Source organism: Ambystoma mexicanum, chromosome 10, assembly GCF_040938575.1.
Source record: "Ambystoma mexicanum isolate Mex_15411 chromosome 10, UKY_AmexF1_1, whole genome shotgun sequence".
NCBI lineage: Eukaryota > Metazoa > Chordata > Amphibia > Caudata > Ambystomatidae > Ambystoma > Ambystoma mexicanum.
In genome coordinates this window covers 1,289,495,952-1,289,516,636 of record NC_090932.1, presented here as the reverse complement: position 1 = coordinate 1,289,516,636, position 20,685 = coordinate 1,289,495,952, and the positions used below count along the sequence as shown (strand labels likewise).

The 20,685-nt window shown below is 47.4% G+C and overlaps 1 protein-coding gene across 6 annotated transcripts in view; it reads right to left on the bottom strand.

The window, feature by feature from the left end:
* The window catches only part of MTMR3 (myotubularin related protein 3), a 2,389,252-nt gene that overhangs the window by 2,097,192 nt on the left and 271,375 nt on the right, over positions 1 to 20,685 (bottom strand). The window lies entirely within an intron of this gene.

The following is a 20,685-nucleotide window of genomic DNA, read 5'->3' as shown; positions in this document are numbered from 1 at the left end:
TAAATACCTTTGTCGAAGCCAACTATCTCCTAGACCCCGCTCAATCAGGTTTCAGAGCCCGACACGGAACCGAAACCACCCTAACCTCAATCTGGGATGACCTTAAAAACACGGCAGATTCTGCAGGATGCGCCGCATTAATCCTTCTTTACCTATCCGCCGCCTTTGACACAATCAACCACTCAATCGTGCTTGACCACCTCCACTCCCTAGCAATTTGTGGAACCGCCCTCAAATGGAGGGCATCCTTCCTCAACAATAGGAGCCAAATAACCCTACTCTCCACCTACTGCTCCCAAGCGCGACCAGTCAACACCAGAGTTCCACAAGGAGCATGCCCATCAGCCCTCCCATTTAACCTCTAGATGGCCACCTCCCAAGAATAATTCGCTTACACAACATCCTGTGCTACAACTACGCCGAGGACAGTCAAATAATTCTAAAACTCCTAAACTTAAATCCCAACTGCCGACCAGACCTCGCTTCCTGCCTCCTCGACAAATCTCTGGATGACCACAAACCACCTCTTGCTAAATCCCTCCAAAACCGAAATCATGGTATGTGGCAACACCAAACTTCTTCCACACCCACTACCCTGGCCATCTACCATGGGCAACTCATCGACACCCGCTAATTCAGTTAAAAACCTTGGTGCAAGAGGGTTAGGTCAGAGTCTAGGGTGCATCCAAGTCAACAACGTCTCAAAGTCCTGCCACTACCACCTTAAAACTCTAAAGCACATTTTTCCATGCCTCTCCTTTCCCAACAGACTCTCCGCTGTCCAATCAATTGTTATTTCAAGACTGGACTATGCTAACCCCCTCTACCTCGGAGTGCACGCATACCAACTGAATAAACTACAAAGAGCACAAAAAGCCACAGCCAAACTGCTACTAGCGCTTAGCCCAAGAGACCACATCTCCCCAGCCCTCAAAACTCTGCACTGGCTTCCGGTTGCCTGAAGGGTAACCTTCAAAACCTTATGCATTTCTCACCAAGCACTGCATAAAATCGGACCTCAATATCTTCAAGACAAACTAAAACCCTATCACCCGGCTCGTACCCTAAGATCAAGCTCAGCCGGCCTCCTAGTCATACCAAAAACAAACTCAGTCAGGTTAGGTGGATCATCATTCTCAGCCTTGGCCCCCACTCTGTGGAACGCACTCCCACCCCACATGCGACTCACTGAGGACCTTGTGTCTTTCTGCAAACTACTGAAAACATGGCTCTCCCCCTCCCCTAAAACCGACCCGTGACTCAAACTGGATAACAGCAACTCAATGACATTAGCCCAAAACGCTAGATCTTAAATAACAATCCAGCATCATGATCCAAGCATGAAATCGAAAGATAACCGCTATGGTAAACTAAAAAAGGACAAACAAAATAGAATGAGTAAAAAGGATCATAGCAGTGAAGTGGATAGAAAGAATTAGCTGTACGAGAGCAGTAAAGTGGCTGAAATTCATGAAATAGATTAAATAAATGTAAAGGACAAGTAGATAACAGCAACTCAACTAGCCCAAACTCCTAGATCATAAATAACAACAAACTAAATAACATTCCAATATCATGATTCCAAGCGAGAAATCGAAAACGAATTACCTCTAATGTAAACTAAAAAGGACAAACAAAATAGAATGATTAAAGTGGAACAAATCAGTGAAGAGGATAAAAAGTGTAAGTTGTATGAAAGCAGTAAAGTGGCCATAATTAATGAAATTGATGAAATAAATGTAATGGACGAGAGGAACAAAATGGACAAGAATAATAATAACCAGGTTACTCACCGTAGTGACCACCTTGCTCCTAGTCCATAGTCCCCTTTCCTCCATACTTATGGGACATTCCTCCGTCCAGTGAGACGGGACCGGAGCGCTTTGTAAAAGCATCCAAAAAATGTTCAACATTTTTTAGTCCTTCCTCTCTTTCTACACGGGGCCCGGCACGCGGCCGTAACCCCACCCATCTCGGCTCCGCTCCGCGCATCGCCCATCAGTCCTTTTCTATTGCCAGGCCAGAGACCTTTTAGCAATAACAGAGGAACCTTATTAGAGGGGACGGGGGGCGGGCGTATGGAGGAAAGGGGACTATGGACTAGGAGTAAGGTGGTCACTACGGTGAGTAACCTGGTTATGCTCCTACGTCCCGTCCCCTTTCCTCCATACTTATGGGAGATTCCCAAGCACTCCTTACAGGAACTAGGGGTGGATGGAAAAACCCCTTACTGAAACAAGGTTCTTCAGCACAGCCTGACCAAACTGAGCATCAGATCTTGAGCTCAGGTCTAGACAATAATGCTTACAAAAAGTCGATGGGGAGGCCCAAGTAGCCGCCTTTGCGATGGTCTCCCAGGGGACATATTTCTGAAAGGCAACTGCGGCTGCCTTGCCCCACACCAGGTGTGCATGAATACCTTTAGGAGGCTTCAGCCCTTGGACGGTGTAAATCTCCGTAATACAGGCAGCGATCCATCGGGAGATAGTCGCCTTATAGGCCTGCTTACCTTGTGGATTACCAAAGGTCACAAACAGTTGAGAAGAGCTCCTAAATTCGGACGTTTTGTCCAGATAGGACTTAAGAGCCTTTCTAACATCCAGGCAGTGCAGAACCCTATCCGCCTCTGAAGCGGGGTTCGGAAAAAAGACCGGCAGGGAGATCGACTGGTTTAGATGGAAATCAGAAACCACCTTCGGCAAGAAAGCAGGATTTGTCCATAGGAACACCTTATCCTTGTGAAAAGCCAAGAACGGATGCTCCACCGACAAAGCCTGGAGTTCACTCACGCGCCTTGCTGAAGTGAGGCAACCAAAAAAGGACACCTTCCATGACAGGTGCTTGAGGTCCACCGTGGCCATTGGTTCGAAAGGTTTGTGGCACAACACCGTCAGGACCACATTTAGATCCCACGCCGGGTGCAGAATATGAATCGGAGGATAAAGGCACGTCAAGCCTGCAAAATGTCTCTTAACCACTGGATTAGACAGAGTAAGAGCATTGGTCCGTAGATAGGTAGGCGGAAACCGCCGAAAGATAAGTTCTACATGACAGAACGTGAAAACCTGACTGTGCTAAGTGGGTTACAAAGGACATTACTGTGTCAATTGTAGCCCCCCCTTGGATCCAGCTGCTTGTTTAAACACCAATGACAGAACCTGAGCCATTTGCTGCTGTACTGGGACCTAGTCGAGGCTTTTCTGGCTGCCTGGATAATGCGCATTTTATCCGCAGACAGGCTAAGATGTTCTAAAGATCTGAACTCAGGCACCATGCCGCCAAGCTGAGTGCTTGTGGGGAGGGGTGCCACAGTTGCTGTTCCCCCTGGTGAAGATGATCGGGGTCACCGGTAACCTGATCGGCGGATACACCGACAGGTGTAAAGCTCTGAGAATCAAAACCTGGCCGGCCACCACGGGGCTATGAGTAGAAGAGAACAGTTCACCGAGTTCTTCAATTTGCAAATTGTCCGATGAACTCGAGGCAGAGGCGGGAAGGCATAAGCCCTCATGTTGTGCCATGGAATCTCAAGAGCATCCCCCAGAGAGGAGGCTCCCAGTCTGTTTCTGGCGGCATACAGAGGAAGCTTCTTGTTTGCCGCCGTAGCGAAGAGGTCCACTTCCGGAGTGCCCCAGCGCAGGAAAATCCATGAGAGGACCTCCGCCTTCAGCTCCCACTCGTAGCTGACCATCGTCCGCCGACTGAGGGCATCTGCTGTGACATTCAGCTGGCCCGGAATGTGTACTGCAAGTAGCCAGACACCATGATGAACCGCCCATTCCCAAATCTGGATGGACAGTTTCACGAGAGGGGGAGACTTGGTGCCCCCCTTGCTTGTTGATGTAATACATCAACACCACATTGTCCGTGCGAATACGGACCACCTTGTTGGCTATGATCGGTCTGAACGCCTTGAGCGCTAGAAAGATCGCCAGAAGCTCCAGATGATTTATGTCGAGGAGCTTGTCCTGAGGCGACCAAAGATCCGAGACCTGAAGAAGATCCAACGTCGCACCCCACCCCAGAAGGGAGGAGTCCATTGTGACTGTTACCGTTGGGGCTGGGTCCTGAAAACCCGCGCCCACCGACAGGTTGGGGAGAGACGACCACCAGTCCAGGTCCGTTCTCCTGGAAGCCGGAATCGCTATCAACTTGGATCCACAGCCTGAAACCAAGAACTCTGAAGAGCCATCTGCGTCCGCCTCATCTTGAGATGAGCAAGAGGAAGAGCCAAAACACACAAGGCCATGAGGCCCAGCAGCCTTTGGAACCACCAGGCCGACATGCTCTCCGACTGTGCAAACATCTGACACGTGGCCAACAGATCCGCCATTCTGACCCTGGTCAGGTACACTCTGCAGTCGATCGTGTTCCAGCGAAAACCCAGGAAAATCAAGTCCTGAGAGACCGTCATGGAAGATTTCCGCCAGTTCACCGACAGCCCGAGGTGGAACAGTAGCTGGAGGAGAGACTGAAGATTGCAGGCGGCTTTCAACGGGCAAGGGCTGCGTAACCGCCAGTCGTCCAAATACGGATACACATGAATACCCTGCAGACGAAGATAGGCCGCGATCACCAACATCATCTTCGTAAAGACACGCGGTGCCGAGCTGAGGCCAAAAGGAAGCACTCGAACCGAAAGTGCTCTCCTCCCACAGAGAAACAGAGATATCTCCTGTGTGGACTCAAGATCAGAATATGCATTTACGCATCCTGAAGGTCCACCACGCTGAGCCAATCGCCCATCTGCAAGGAGGACCGTATCTGGCCGGGCATGATCATCTTGAATATCTCTTGGGGTAGGAAAAGATTGAACTGGGAAAGGTCTAGGATGGTGCGCAGGCCAGCCTGGTTCGGTTTGGGCACCGTAAACAGCCGGGAGTAGAAGCCCTCCCCTCGTTCCCCAAAGGGAACGGGTTCCGCAGCTCTGAGGTCCAGCAGTTTCTGCACCTCAGCTTTTAGGGAGGGCGATCCAGACTGCTGGAAAAGAGGGTTGTGGGGTAGGTGGTAGGGGTAAGCGGAAACCCACCCGAGCGACTGACAAGACCCACCTGTCCTCGGTGATGGTCTGCCACGCCTCCCAATGAGACGCAATGCGTCCTCCCACCAGGGTCTCGTGCGAGCGAGGAGAACCCTCATTTGGCAGGCTTTTCAGTGGTGTTACCACCTGAACCTGAGGAGGAGGCTGAGGAACGGGAGAAAAACCGAGTCTGTGGCTGCCTCCGGCGGTTATTACCCAAAGGAGTATCCACTCTGCTGGATTTCCGGTCTAGAAAGCCCCTGAAACCAGAGGCGGGCCGGCTTTGCGACAACGGTCTTGGGTCCTAAAAGGGGTTTTAACCAGGACGGACAAGGACTTAGCTGTCTGGCTGCTGTCTTTCGTCTTGATGAGCTCCACAACCGTTGTGGAATGGAAAAGCTCCTTGCCGTCAAACAGCAGGTCCAACACCTTGTCATGCACCACCTCCGAGAACTTGGTGGCATGCGACCACGCCTGTCGAGAGTTGTCAACACCCAGCTGAAGGCCCCGACGTGATGAACCGCGGCCTCAAGCAGATCCTGGGCCAAGACTCTGGCATCGGATAAACCCGCCTTAAAGTCTTCCAGCTTCTGGACTGGAATGAACTCCTCGAACTCCGACAGACCTTTCCACATCTTCATATTTAACCCCGCTAACACCAGTTACGCATTAGTCTGCCGAAGCTGCCAGGCCGAGTTAGCGAAAGTCTTCCTCCCAAGGGAGTTGAGGAGCTTATCCTCGTTCCCCAGAACCTGAGTAGCCGTCGTAGAAGAGGACGTTGCAGGCCTGGACTGTAAAGTGGCCGCAGCCACCACTGTGGAGGAGGGGGCGGACAGGATGACAGGGCCACCTCTTCCGAAGAATGCAGCCTGTATCGCGCGTCAATTTTCTTATTGACAAAAAGTCCAGAGTGTGGCTTTTCCCAGACCCTACGGACCTCGGCCAAAACGTCCTTCTGCAAGAACAGGCCGGTATGCTCCGAAGAAGACTGGGTGAACGCCCCCGAAAGCACACCCTCCTACGGGGCGGGTGCCTCGGGCACCGGAACATCCATTAGGCACAGCGGGGCTGGTCTTCCCTGTCCTGATCACCCTGCGTGTCATCCGACAGGTCCGGATCCTGCTGAACCGTGTCAGGCACTGCCTTGCCCACAGGGGACAATGGAGGCAATGGCGGAAGGGTCGAGGGAGGCACCGCAGGCAAGGGCAGCGCCGGCGGCATCACCGGAGGAGTGGCTGGAGCAAGAGACGCAGGCATATCTCCCTAAAATGACCCATGAAATACTCTCTCATGGGGTCGGTACGCATTAGCGTCTGAAATTTGCCAAAAAAGGCGCCCTCCGGAGACTGTTTTGGAGCTACCGGAGGAGGCCTCTCAGGAGTAGGATAATTCCAGGGAGCAGAGGAGAGGGTTGCCAAACAGGCCCATCTCCCGATGTATCCACATAAATCAAGGGTGCAGAACCCACAGGCAGCGAGATGTTGTGCGGAAGGGGCATCCGAGCATTCCAGTCGTAAACCGGGAGAAACGGATGCGCACAAGGAATTTTATGTTCACCCACAGAACCAACTCCTACACCTGAAGCCGATGGCGTCGTAGGGGTAGCACCCAAAATGGCCACCGTGGTCGTGGCGGGAACGGCCGCCATTTTTCCATCACCTGAGGGGAACTGCGGCACGTGAGGAAGTGAGGCAGGGGTCCCCGTCGATGGATCAGGGGTCTTAATTTTAGCCTTAACATAAGGAACCTCGACTGAGCCGGTACTATGAGGCCTGGAATGTTTTTGCGACATACCAATAGCCAAACCAGCCTTCACAGGAAGGACCTCGGCCCTGCCGGTAAAGTAAGAACTTTCACTCCTTGCCCCCTCAACAGTTCTGGCGTTGCCACAAGAGCTGGAACGGTGAGAAACAACTTTCACTGATAAGGCCTTGTCGGGCCTCTCAGAAGTGTTGGTTACTTTAGCCTCTGTACGAGGGACCTCGGACCCAGGTCCGGTAACAGCCTTACTAGCGCGGGCCTCGAACATCTGTTCGGTAACACCAAGCCCAGCCAAGGCCTCAGGGCACACCCCAGTACTTTTGAGGGAAGCCGATGAGACCTCAGAGCGAGCTCCAGTACCCCACGACTCAGTAAAACTGGGTCTACAAGCAGCCCCCACAGGAGGGGCCTCCGAGCGTGCTCCGGTATCCACAGGCCCCTTACGGAGACCCTCAGAGAAAACTCTGGTACAATTATTAGGCCCAGAAGGCACCTCGGGGCAATACACAGTGACAGAGGGGTCAACACTCCTCCCGGCTCTGGAAGAGCCCGGAAAGGTATCTCCCGGCCGGGGTGCTCTGAAAAGTAAAGAACTTACTGGGCGTTTCTTCTTTTTTTCATCGATAAACGCTTGAAAATGCGAAGGAGGAGTACGTCGAAACACCTCCTCCCACCGCTCCAACCGACATTTAAGTGCTGGGACCGAAAGGGAATCACAATAAAAACAGGAGTCCCAACAGTGATCCGGACCCAAACACTCTAGACAAAGAGGATGGGGATCCTCCCTCGCGAAGCGTCAGTGACACGATGAACAATCTGGAAAGTTTAGTTTGAACGACAGACAGACTAGTACACGATCGCTAGCGAGAACCAGAGAGGAGGAAAAAGGGAAGAAAATCTTCTGCGGATGCAAGCATGTCCAGTCCCGAACGAGTGGAGAAAAGGACTGATGGGCAATGCGGAGCCGAGATGGGCGGGGTTATGGGCGTGTGCAGACCCCCCGTGTAGAAAGAGAGAAAGGCCTAAAAACATTTTGGATGCTTTTACAAAGCGCTCCGGTCCCGTCCCACAGGACGGAAGAATGTCCCTTAAGTACGGAAGAAAGGGGACGGGACGTAGGAGTAAGTGGAGAGGATGGAAAGACGAATACATGATATGGATGAGTGCAAAGAGTGCACTGAAGTGGTAGAGTGCATGAAAGTGATATATGGCATGGAAGGCAAAAGTGCATGGTAAAAATGGAACAAATAGACTAGACGATTCAAGTGCATGTAACAAGTGTAGTGCATGGGACAGATGGAGAACATGTGACGGATCGAGTGCGTGCGACAAGTGACATGTGTTGAACCGATAATGCATGATGAATAGATGAAGTGAGTTGAGCAGATGAAGTCGGCAGAGCAGATGAATGTCGGTGGAGAGGATGAAGTGTGTATAGCAGATGTGAGCGGATAGCGGATGAAAGCATAAAGTGGATGAGAGCACAGAATGCATGAGAGCGTGGAGCTGATGAGAGCATGGAGCAGAGGTAGGCTATGGAGTAGATGATAGCATGGAGCGGACGTAGGGTGTTGAACAGATGTAGGGTGTTGAGCAGATATAGGGCGTGGAGTGGAAGTAAGGTGTGGACCAAATGTAGTGTCTGGAGCGGCTGTAGAGTGTGGAGCAGGTGTGGAGCGAGTGCAGAGTGTGTAATGGGTCTTGAGCATGTAGTGGATCTAGAGTGCAGAGCGGGCGTAGAGTGCGGAGCGGGTGATCTGGGTGGAGCGAGTATAGTACGTGGAACAGGTGAAGTACGTGGAACAAGTGCATGTGGATGGATTGGGCAAAATGGGTAGTTAGAATCGAGGGAAGTGGGTGAATGGAATAGCGAAGTAGGTGGAATGAACAGGTGAAGTAGGTAGATGGAAGAGAGAAAGTGTATGGATGGAAAGAGTGAAGTGTGGATGGAACGGGTGGTGGAGTATGTAGATGGATGGAACCGGTCAAATATGCGGATGGAACAGGTGAAGTATGTGGATGGAACAGGTGAAGTATTTGGAAGGACGGGTGAAATATGTGGATGAATCAAGGGAAATGGATGGAGGAAACGGGGGAAGTATGTGGATGGAATGGGGAAAGCATGTGGATGGAACGTGTGAATCATGTGGATGGAATGGAACGGGGGAAGCATGTGGATGGAATGGAACGGGGGGAAGCATATGGATGGACTGGAACCGGGGGGGGGGGGGGGGGGGGGGGGAGTATGTGGAAGGAACGGGGGAAGTATGTGGAAGGAACGGGGGAAGTATGTGGAAGGAACGGGGGAAGTATGTGGAAGGAACGGGGGAAGTATGTGGAAGGAACGGGGGAAGTATGTGGAAGGATCGGGGGAAGTATGTGGAAGGAACGGGGGAAGTATGTGGAAGGAACGGGGAAGTACGTAGGTGGAAAGGGTGGAGTGGGTGGAACAGGTGAAGTGGATGAAATGAAAGATGTGTGTGGACGAAACGGGTGAAGTGAGTAAAATGGATGAAGGTGGAAGAATGGATGAAGTATGTAGATGAAAAGGGTGAAATGGGTGGAACCAGTGAAGTGGGTGGAACCGGAAAAATGGATGGTACCAGTGAAGAGGGCGAAGTGGGTGGAACCGGTGAACTGGGTGGAACCGTTGAGGTGGATGGAACCGTTGAAGTGGGTGAAATGGGTGAAGTAGGTGGAACGGAAGAAGTGTATAGATGAAACGGGTAAAGAGGGTGGAACGGATGAAGTGGGTGGACGAACGGATGAAACTGGGTATATGAAACGGGTCAGGGAGGTGGATGGAGGATGCATAGTGAACCGATAACGTGGAAATGAGCAGACCGGATGATGAAGCGATAACATGTACAGATCGGACAAAGTGCATTGATTAGAAGGAATATATAGAACTGATTGTTTGCTTAGAACTGAGAGAGTACATACAGCGGATGGAATGCACGGAACAGACAGAGCACGTAGCGAACACTTAAAAAAAAAAAAAAGATTCAAGAGCATGGAACAATCTGTAGTGCATAAAACAACCGAAGTACATAGAATGGTTGGAGTGCATAGAAGGGTACAGCTGTTCTCATACCATCACTTGCCTCATACTCCCCATCATCCTATCTAAACACAGCAGGTTACACACCCTCCAGCCTAGGCGTTCTAATCAGGCCTAACGCAGCCAGAATCGGTCTGGATAACAACCTGCCAGAATGAACACATACTCTTGATCTCCCAACCACCACACCTACCGCTAAGAAGCAGCTATCACAGGAATGCAATACCGCTGCACACATATCGGGTGTGTGTTCTCTTTCTCTCTCCCGTTCTCTCTCTCGGTTCTCTCTCTCGGTTCTCTCTGAACTTCGGTTCCCAAGGGCGTTCAACCTACCAGCGCCTTGAAATCACACCAATGATACATAATGCGCTATATAAATGCAACATAACGTAACGTACAATATACAGTCAATATGTCTTAATAAGCCCAATCCCTCCCTCATGAAGAAAAGTATAAACATGGCTAGTAGATGTCCAGGAATCTGCCCCATATCTTCTCAAAAAAGAGACCCTTGACTTCCTCCGACGATAAATTAATCTTTCCATGTCAGCCAATTTTAACATTTCGTCCATCCAAACATTCACTTCTGGAGACAGTCTTTACTTTCGTCCTCTTAATATCCATTTTTTAGTCACCGAAGCACCTATAAATAGCCATTTTCATTGCGAGGTGCTTAGATCATTCAGTAATTTGTCATCACCAACAATTAATGTATTAAAATTGTAATCCAAGGTCTATCCTAACTCATTGTTAAAAATGATGCAGTCTTCTCCAGAAAGAACTCCCTCTCACACGCTCCCAGAGCATGTGGTCCAGGGTGCGCAGTCTGAACACAACCCCAACATTCCCTCGTATCAGAGAGACCTCTCTTATGCAATCTCTCAGGTGTCCAATACACCCTCTTTAGGATCTTAATCTGATGGAATCTTTCACCCAGGCTTACAGAAGATAACCAAACATTCTTACAAACCACCTCCCATCGTTCCCAAGTCATCTCCACGTGTCAATTCTTCAATTAGGGAACTATTGTCCATTGATCTGGACACAATCAGTTTGTATATTTACTCGATAGCCCACCTTCCATCTTGCCACTGGCATTAAGGGATCTGAAATCAGTTCCACTTCAGACTCAATGTCCACAATTGTCTTTTTAAGCCTTTGGTAATCATGTTGTGAGCAATTTTGTATTTGCCAGGTCTCCGTCACCGCATTTAGGGTCAGCCATCTGCCATTACTTCTCAGGTCCCCAATCCATTGTACCTCTCCCAAGAACTAATCTGGCCAAAAAAGCATGTTTACCATTTTCCCTTATTTTGGGGTTGTACCATATGGATGAGTCAAGTCTCTTAAAAACATTTTCCCACAAAAGATTCACAAACTCCTTCCAATAAAATTGTATTGTGGGCTCCACTTTAGTTGTTCGTCCCAATGTGGTTGTCAGGATAGCCAAAGGGGACCAGAGAGCCTAATAGAGAGCCTCTGCCTTAGTCCAATCATCCGGCACCTTTTACAATAATGGTGCATAGTATTTGGCCATAAATGCCAGATGACGGGCATAACATTTGGAAACCCTAATCCACCTCTAACCTGTGGCAATTGCAATTTCAATAGTTTCAACCTTGGTGGCTTGTTGTCCCAAAAAGATTTCTTTATAAGATCATGAAATTCTTAACAAGATTTCTTCCCAATAGCCAATGGTAGCATGCTCAGAACATAAGTTATTTTCGGTGTCGAGATCATCTTTAGTGCGTTGGCTTTACCCCATACAGAGAGATTCATCCATTTCCATCCCTCTAAATCCTGCTAAAGTCCAACGCACAGAACCATCATATTCTCCTGTACCATTCCTTCCAATTTATTGGTCATCCAGACGCCAAAGTATTTAAGTTTCTCCAGGCACCATTTGAATCTCAGATTTGTAACCATCAGTTTATTATAAAATCTGGTTAGTGGCATTGCCTCCAACTTTGCCCAGTTGATCTAATAGCCTGAGCACACATTAAAATCTGAAATAAGCCCCATAAGTGTTGGCAATTAATTTCCTAAGTCCCTCAGCACCAGTAATAGGTTGTCCGCGCAGACACAATTTTAACCCACTGTGCCATAACCTATTCCTTGAATCCTTTCTTCTCGAATCGCAGCTGCCAGAGGTTTAATTGCAGTTACAAATAAAAGCCAAGACAAAGGACATCGCTGTCTAGTACCACATTCCAGATCAAAGCATTCAGATCTCATGCCATTGGTTCCATCTGCTGTCGGGCCAGAGTATAATAGCTTCACCCAATTCATAACGCATTCCCCAAAACCCATTCCTTCTAGTACATCATACAAGTAATTCCAATTAACTCAGTCAAAGGCTTTCTCAGCATCCAATGAGAAGACTGTTGCCTCATCACACTTCTCTTTAGGATACGATTTGTAAGAGTCTTCTCATATTAGCAGCATGTCTATCTTTGACAAATCCTGATTGGTTTTCATGAATCAGCTTTGGAAGCAACAATTCTATTCTCCTTGCCGAAGATTGACATAATTTTATTGCCTGGGTTTAATAGGCTAATTGGCTGATAGTTTGAAGGTAATGTCAGATCCTTATCTTTCTTTTTGATCAGTGAAATTGTTGCATGGCGGGTTGTTTGGGGTAGCATCCCAGCAGAACGAGAGATCACATACATCTCACATAAAAGTTAAATTACGGAATCTGGCATGATCTTCTAGAATTCAGCGGGTAGCCCATCTGGTCCAGGCGATTTCCCAGAATTCAACAATGTAATTGATTTCTGTAGTCTATCAGTAGTAAGTTCGGCATCCAAATTGTTTCTCTTCCGTTGTTAAATTCGGCATCTGTAGATGTGCTTTAACCCTTTAGGTGCCAGGGGTTCCCCCCCTGCCAACCACCCCGGCAGTGCCAAGGCCTTTTTTGGCGATTTAAGTATGTCGCCATTCAATGCCTTGTAACTTTTTTGTTACATGAGATATCTCGGCCAAATTTGGCCCCTTTTCTTTCCCCCACATGTAGGCGGTCATAATGCCACCAAGGAGTCCTAGGTTGCTGTAGGGGGGTGATAGAAAATAACCAAAAAGGGGGAAATGTGTTTTTTTTTTTCAAAAAATGCCAATAAAATGATGTACAAAGATGTCAGTGGTTTTTTCCTTGTAAGAGCTAGGAACAAATGGTTTGCTATGCTGAATTTCCAAATTTCCTGGCTTTTAAGAACAGGTTGAGTGGAAATGAAATGTTTTTATTTTGATCTGTTTATCAACCGTTTTGTGAGAGGTAGGCGATTTCGGCAATTTTTGCGTGGACGGAATGGAAGAAAAGGGTAGGAAAGCCAAATTGGAGGACAAAGGCATACATTTCTGAAAAGTAGACAAAATTCCAAGTTTAGGAAGGGGTGATTTGCGCAGGTCAGGCAACAACTAGGTAGGGCAAAATGCCATAGTTTGGGCAAAAGGCGGGAAAATGACAAAAAAGAAAAAGTATGTGGTGGGCATGGTTGGCTTGGTATGGCAATGGCTTCTATGAATTTTGAGAAAAACAATGCTCTGCTACGTTCCCCTGACTCTTGCAGTTAGGAAATCACATTTTTTGGAGGGTTTCACAAAACAAGCAATACCACAAGCCAAACACTGAGCCATGGTACACAGGAGTTTTATGCTCACGGCCTGAACAGACGTACTTAGCATGTGTAAATCAGGAAAACCAATGTGGTGAGGAACGGCAAGCATACATTTTTAGAAAGAGCACAGGCAGACCTTTTCAAGGGTAGGAGACCTGTGCAGGTTACAAAAGTGTATGGTGCCTAAAGCAGCGACTAAATGTAGGGCACACTTGGGAAATTAAAGGGTTGTGTAACAAAAGGGCACCAGCAAATGGGTCTAAACGTTATAAAAACCACGCAAACAAATGTCATACCTTCCCGCGTTCCCACAGGTGTCCTGACGAAAACGGTACCTCACATGTGTGGGTGCACCTACTTGGGCACCAAGGGGAAAGCCTAAAACACGGCTAACCCCAAGTTTCCGACAGCTGAATTTCAGGATTTTTTCAAAAGGGCACACCATACAGATATGTGCCTAGGGTGTCTAGGCCACCAAGGAAAACAGGGAACCCCATGCATTTCCGAAAAGAGGACACCCTTGGGAATCCGCAGGTCTGACTTGCGCAAATCGGCCCTGAATTTATTACCCAGAAATCCCAGCAAAGTCTGAAATGTGGCGGGGAAAAAAACAATTTCCGCACATTTCACTCGGCTCACCCACCAAAACACGGCGCCAACACCACATGGCCTTCCTACCATGAACTTGCGAAGCGGCCCAGAATTTATTACCCAGAACCCCCAACAAAGGGAACATTGTGTTTTTTCCCCACCAAATATCACACTTTGTCGGGGATTGTGGCTAATAAAAGCTGGGGAAATTTTCACAAGGCAGACCTCTGTGGATTCCCACGGGTGTCATCTTTTCGGAAATGCATGGGGTTCCCCGTTTCCTTTGTGGCTTGGACACCCTAGGCCCAAATCTGTAGAGTGCGCATGCGCAGAAATCCTGAAATTATGCTGTGCCGAAAGACTATGGGTTAGCCGTGTTGTAGGCTTTCCCCTTTGCACCCAGGTAGGTGCACCCACGCATGTGAGGTACCGTTTTCGTCGGGACACCTGTGGGAACGCCGGAAGGTATGACTTCTGTTGTTGGCGGCATATTTCGGTAGGTGAGCAGAGCGAAATGTGCGGAAATTGGGTTTTTTACCCCCAAATTTGGACTTTGCCAGGGGTTCTGGGTAATAAATTCTGGACTGATTTGCGCAAGTCAGACCGACATTTTGTGGTGGCCCTCTCACCCATCACCCCAAACGGGTGGGTGGGGGGCACCTCATGCAGGCCTCCTACAATCCGCTCCATGAGGTACACCCCCCCTCTGTTTGGGGTGGGGGACGAGAGGGCCACCAGAAAATGTGGGACAGGCCCCCCAGTGGGTGGGGCAGTAAGGTGTGGGCACCCTGGGGGCAGATTGGCACACTAATGTGCCCATCTGCGCCAAGGGAAGTTTGGTAAACAAAGAAAAAAAATTGAAAATGGTACACTACACTTTAGGGGGGGCTGAGGGACACCCTAAACCTCCGGGGAATTTTCCAATGTAAAGGGGGTGGCCCTCTTCCCCCCCACACACCAAATGAAAGGGGGGCATCTTAATTAGTCCTCCCCGAGGGTGGATAAGAGGGGGGCATCTCATGCAGCCCTGCCTGGGGTCAGATGCCCCTTCCTAGGAGGAGATATCTACCCCCAGGGAGGGGTGCATACCACGGCCCCCAGTCCATTTGGGGTGGGCGGGCATCCCCTTTCCATAAAAACAATTCCCTGGTGGTCTAGTGGGCGGGCACTCCCCCCCCCCCCCAACACCATCAATCTTTTCCCTCATTTTTTTTTTTACTTTCTTTTTTCCAAATATCCCCCACCCTGGGGGCAGATGATCACCATCTGCTCCCAGGGGGAGGGGGGACCTAGCCTACAGGCCCCATCCTTTGGGGGGCCTGCACACTTATTCCAGGTGCCCCCCCTCCAATTGGATGGGGGGGCCACCTCATGTACTCCTGCCTGGGGGCAGAAATATGCCCCCGGGGAGTGCTACAACGGTTGGCCCCCCCTTTCCACTCTGGGGGTGGACCACCCCCCTTTGGTGTGTAAAAAAAATAATAAAATCCCTGGTGCCTAGTGCCAAAATGGCTGCCCCGGTAAAATTACTTTCACTTTCACGCCGGCGTGCATTACGCATGCGGACGTGAAATTCTAGGTAATCCAGCCCCCGGGCAGTGAGGGGGGGGACCTCCCCCTCACATAGCCCCGGGGTTGGATTACAGTTGTGTGATCCCTGCAAAGGGATCACACAAAACAACGTGCCTAAAAGGACGAGCCATCTCATCCTTGGCAACCTGGAGGCAATGTCAAGGACGCGATACCTCGTCCTTGGCACTTAAGGGGTTAACTCACTGGATACATTAGTCTCATTTGTGTACAGTTGCTCATAATTGAGCTTGAAGACTTCATTAATCTTGAGGTTTGAAAGTAATGGACCCATGCAATTTAGTGATAGACGGAATAGCCCTGTCTGCCTGCAGACTTCTTAAAGGATGGGCTAACAGCAGTCAAATTTTTCACCATTTTCAAAATATGTGCATTTGATACGGAATAATGTTGAGCCTTTTCAGACATTTTCTTGCTCTAATCACTTTTCATGTGGCGTAGCTCCTTAACTTTCACATCAGTTGGATTACGTAGCACTTCCTGCGTCAGGTCTTTAAGCTTCTTATCCAGGCTCATGACTTAGGTGGCCGCACTTTATGGTTTATTTATTTTACTGTTTGTACTATGTACTGCACTGCCCTCTCCTCCTTTCCCCCTGCACTTTTCCCCCTGCCCTGCACTTGCCCTCTCCTCCTTTCCCCCTGCACTTTTCCCCCTGCCCTGCACTTGCGCGATATCAATGTCACTTGGCCTAGTAAGATCGTTGTCAGTCTACCCTCTGTTCCCCCTCCCTTGCCTCGTTGCGCCTTCAAACACTTGTGTATAGGCGCGTTATAAATGCCACATCATGTTTCTATTTTCCGCCTGCTCAATAAACTGATCAATAAGCCCCTCAGAGCAGTTCAAGGCTTCCCAGACTATTCTTGCATCTAGTTCCCCTGTGTGGTTTTCCTCAATTAAATGATTGGCCTCACTGATGATCTTCTCAACAAATTCATCTTCCAGTAGTAATGTATTCATCTTCCATAAACGAGTCCTGTTTATATTGAAACGTAATAAACACATTTCCACTGGTGCATGATCAGACAAGTGTATATTCTAGATCACACCACTTGTGTAATTTTCAGCTGCTTTGCCTGACACTAGTGTCATGTCTAGAGTATGTATTGTGTGCGTTTAAAATAAACTATTCTTTGGTCGATGGATGTTCCAGTCACCGGGCGTCCATCAAGTTATGCTCATCAATCAAGGCATGCAAGGATACTGAATGGTTAACCACCGTTGCTGAATATATGTTACATAATGCTACAATGTCACCCTGGAAATTAAACAATACAACCATTCTGCCCTCCTTGTCCGAATAATGCTTCAATACTTGAATTGAAGAATTTTTACGAATTAAAATTGCTACTCTGCGTGACCTTGAGTTATAAAACGAGCCAAATACACTGCCCACCCATCGTCTGTTCACCTCCTCTTGTAACAAATGTGCTTCCTGCAATAAGCATATATCCGCTTTAAGGTCATTCAAGTGGTTCATTATTTTCCTCCTTTTTAACAGGTTAATACCATTCACATTCCATGAAATAAAAAAGTAATTCATCTCCGACCTTCGTCAGCATTCTTTCCTCAGATATGCTGTCAACCCTAGACAACACCAGCCCGGTCAATGAAATACAAATAAACAGAACCCCGCCACACCCTCTTAAGGTACTGTTAGTTCGAAGACGCAACCGCTTTAGTTCCAGAAAAAAACATTCCAGATAACCCTATTCCCCCCTCCCCAAACTAGAACACTTCAATGTTTTCGAATTATAGGTACAATACACTCAATATAGCACAACACACCCTACTACCACTAACCCTCGGTGCATAATAATTATTCACACATTACACTGAAATTAATATTGACCTCAACTACTTAATAAATTGTAAGCTTGCGTTTCTGCAAAAAGCAAATATGATCTGGCCCGAGCAATCTTATGCCCTAATGACTAATATAGAAGACAAGCAATAGGAATTCTTAGCACACATTGTACTCCGCACATTTTGTCTTTCTTTCCAAAACCACTCACAACAATCAGTTCCAGTGAGAAATGGGTCTAACACCAATAAAAACAACCCATATTTAAAATTCAGAAGGCGCACAGGCTGTAACACAGAAAACTCTTCCAAATTCAATAATCTGCTGTTAAGAGATCATCTAACCAACTACAGCAATTGGACAATCGTATGCATATGAAATATGGGAACATTTATAGTTATTAGTGACATCAATACATTCTTATTCAAATAAATTGTACAATTTATCCTGGCCATGTGGCTGTACATGATTATCCACAGTTCACAGTCATTAATGTACCTAAACAGAGTAATTCCAGCAATACAATAGTTCAAGAAATAAATCAAGTCCACCTTCTGCCGAGTACTAGGCTAATAAGTATTCCTGAAATATCGTTTTAAATGAATCACCTTTCGACATCACTTATGGCTCAGATATCCCTTGATGATTCAATAAAGATGTATTAATTCTGCTCACAATACATGTGAGGCCACACAGTGGCGCCAAAGGACTCTGAATTGTGGGATAAAGCATCACTCCCAAAGGCCAATAATTCCACATACTTTGCAACCTAGTAATGGCACCTTCTTTTAGCATATGTTTCTATTCTGTGCTGTCAGTATGCTTCAAGGATTAAGCTTCATCACTAGCAAATGAATTCAGTTTCAAGTTATGTTTTCACGTTGACCACATTCGTTTATCAATTTCAGGATGAAACGTGCCTATGTCTCCATGGCACTGTTTTGTTTCCTTGAAATTCCGGGGCCACTGTTTATCAATAGTTCATGGAGCATGACACACTACTCGATATGCAGAGAACACATTACGGATATAATATTGAGAATGCAGGTAGTAACTAATGCGTAATTGTAGGCCAAAACTATGCAGCAATGAGGAAACAAACCCCCGGGTAACCTTTTGATATCCTAGCCATTGTTACAGTGCTTTTAATTGGAATGTAAAGAGTAAAGTTGAAATTAATGAGTTTGGAAGGTGCATTCTTTCAAGCTCTAGTACACATCAGGCAGCTGATTGACTCTCTTGAAGGCCGCTGAGTAACATATCCTCGGTAATAAACTAATAGGTTCCTGCACCAGAAACCATACCTGTCCAATCCCAAACAAGGTAAAGTTAATCAGGAACGCAAACGCTTAAATTAGCAGTGTTATAGAGTTTTACTAGCCTTTGGTTGCATTGGTGATGTTAGGAGGGCGGGTTTCCGCCAAAGTATTTAATGTGTTCAGGACTACATATGTCTGTGCTGTGCCACACATACATACACGGCTGCTAATTATAGAGAGGCTAACCAATCAAGATAAATAATGGTGATTTAGAAGGCATTGCGAGAGCTCGGCTGAAACATTAAAGTTTATTTCCGCCAGAAAGTTCGAATCCTTGAATCGTTATTAGAATTCAATTGATTTGGTGGTTAATCGGGGGCAGGGTTTCGATTCAGATTGTTGAAGCCGAGTAAACCTTTTATATTGCTTTTGTCTCCGTGCAGAAAATGGTATCAGCAAAGGTGCAAAGGCAGCGCGCGGAAATGATGCGCCTCTATAATCTGTTGATCTTAAGGTCGCTGAGTGAAGAGCGTTTCAGGGTCAACGGCGCAGATATGCTTTGATATCACATTAAAACTCTGCTTCTAGAAAGGCCGACTTGTTGGAGAGCAGCGAAGCATATTATGCCGACGAGAAATAAAATCTTCTTAGCTTAGGGATCAGAGTGCATATGTGTAGTTATTTAAAAAGTATTGTCGTAAAGGCTCCTACTACCGATTATGCATCATAAATGCCTTTTGATCACTTTCACATTCCGGACAGTTAAATCCTGCATTACCGGCCTGTCTTACCCTTCCTCTGTTCGCTGGATCAGACCCCCAAGCACACTTCACCAGTTACAGAATGACCAGATGCTTCATTAATCTTCGTTCCAGTTAGACACCCTCTTACGACCAGCTTCATTGTTAACATTGCTAAGTGGGCTCACGTCTTCCGCATTACGTTGCGAAGGCACGTTCTGAGGTTCATTTCTCTATTACAAATGCGAAGAGCATCCATCCTTCATGAAAAGAATCCTGGAGGATGCGGTAATGTCCCAAGCAATATTCGGTTAACGGTCTGGTTACACAGGCGCCATTTTTTGGATGTTAAAATCAATGTAAATGATCACTGTAATTAAAAACATTTGGTGAAGGGGCGGGGGAGCGCATACCTTAGCATACAGTATTGTCATGGTTTGACCAGGAGATGGTTTCCAAACCCACTTTTTCAAGACATACAAGTGCTTAAGCTGCTTCAGAGGTAGCTTTTTCTTTATCAGGTAAAGATAATGTAATAACCGCAGCTTTATTTAAATATACCTCAATTCCCTTTTCTTTTGCCAGATCTTTGGCTGCCTTAAAGGACCTCCTTTTAATTAATATCTCCATAGGGTAATCGCTTAAAGCTGGTACTTCCTCTGATCCTGGCAGCCTGTAGCAGTTTTGCCTTTGCCCTCTCACTGGTAAGAGTCACCAATATTTGTCTGGCTCTTGATGTGGAGACTTTGCCAACTCTGTAAGCAAAGTCGAGGTCATTATTTGAAATTAATTCAGGTCCCAGGCAATCCGAGATGATTTTCAGCACCAAAGTTACCATGTTTTCAGTGTCTTCACTGCTCTCCTCCACCCCAACCAGCCTTAGATTCCTTCCATGCAGTTTAACATCTAGTTCAAGGGTGTTATCCTTTGCTTTCTGGAGTTCTGTTTACAAATTATTGTATGCTCTGAAACTTCCAGTGATCTCCACTCCTAAAGGAGACTGAGCAGGCCTCCAGTTTAGTGACACGGTTATCCAGATGAGACACCTTCTGAGATCAGCCAGTGATGACTCGACTTCTAACACATCCTGAGCCACTTTCAGCAGCAGAGTATAAATATCCTGAGAGTTGGGAATTTCACCCATCTCTGCAGCCTCCTTGGGTTTCTTAGGAATTGGGTTTTCTGCATCCTCAACCTGTTTTAGTGTTCATTATCTTTAAATTATCTTTATGGGAGAGGATC